This window comes from Myotis davidii, unplaced genomic scaffold (genome assembly GCF_000327345.1).
Source record: "Myotis davidii unplaced genomic scaffold, ASM32734v1 scaffold2627, whole genome shotgun sequence".
NCBI classification, from domain to species: Eukaryota; Metazoa; Chordata; class Mammalia; order Chiroptera; family Vespertilionidae; genus Myotis; species Myotis davidii.
In genome coordinates, this window is record NW_006297905.1 from 153998 (window position 1) to 155259 (window position 1262).

The window sequence follows — 1262 nt, forward strand, 5'->3', positions numbered from 1 at the left end:
CAGAGAAGCAGGGAATAGGACTACTGATTGCTGAATGCAAATGTAAGGCAAGTCTTTAAGCAACCCTGCTAAACTCATCTGTTTTTCCTAGGGACTCTATTCCCTTTCTCATAATTTTATACTGTCAGAGTGGGAAAGGACCTTGGAAACCCAGGAGTCTAGCCCTTTCCCCTCTGGACTTGAAGGGGAAACTCAAGCCCAGAGAAGTGAAGGGAGTTGACTAAGGCTATACAGTCATTTAATGTCAAAGCTATGACTAGAAGCCAGGTGTCCTGACAACACCTCTCAAATATCCTTTCCATTGCCTCAAGTTGACTCATCATCCTTGAGGTATGTAGTTCTCTACTTCACAAAGGATACTCAGAACAGTTGCCAGTGGATAGCAGAAAAAAGGACCATGCCCAGTCACTTTCAAACTAAAACTCAGACAACCAGTTAACTGCTACAGTCTAGAAACTGCTGTCCTGGGATTCTGTGATCTTGACAAGTAGAGAGGGTGCTGGCAGATACATCTCAAGGGAGTGAACTAGGAGTGCCTCTAACCTTGGGGAATTATAGCCTTAACCGAAAGTGAATCATGTAAATAGGTAAATGTGTTGGGGGACAGGCTAAAGGATCAGGATATTGATTTGAAGAAGGTGGAGACTGGGATTTGAAGGAAAGGAAGTAGTAGAGGACAGATATTGGGAGAATCCCAATTCTGAATAAAATGAGGATTGAGCAAGGATGAGGAAGAAATATGATGGGAAAAAGGGATATAGAGTCCTACAGAAGAGAATGGATGAACTGTTGGAGGAGCTGAGGCAGTTTAGCCAGGAGAAAAAAAGTTTCAGAGGGACATGGGTTTTTCAGATCTCTGAAGAGTTGTTAGGGACAGAAGGAAATTTGTGTGGCCCCAGGGAGCAGATGTAAGATCCATAGGCAGAGGACACAGAGAAAAGGAGTTCAGATGCACACAGGAAGAAATTTCGAAGTCAGAGCTGTCTAGAAAGGGAACAAGTAATTTTGATAGGTAGTGAGATCACCACCAGTGGAAAGTTGCAGTCAGGGGCTGCTGAAATCTCTGCCAGGGTGCCGCCCAGTGTTGGGACTTCCTTTGGATGTCTCCAATATGAAAACGTGAGGCTAAGGGTTGAGAAGGGGGTAGGAGAGGAGCAGGGTGGAGCTGGGTGGGGGATGGGCACCCCCCTTGGGAAGCCCAAGCCCAGTCTGGCCTCCCAGTGGTCGGTGTGGCCCGCTAGGGCGTTGGGCTGGGCGGGGCC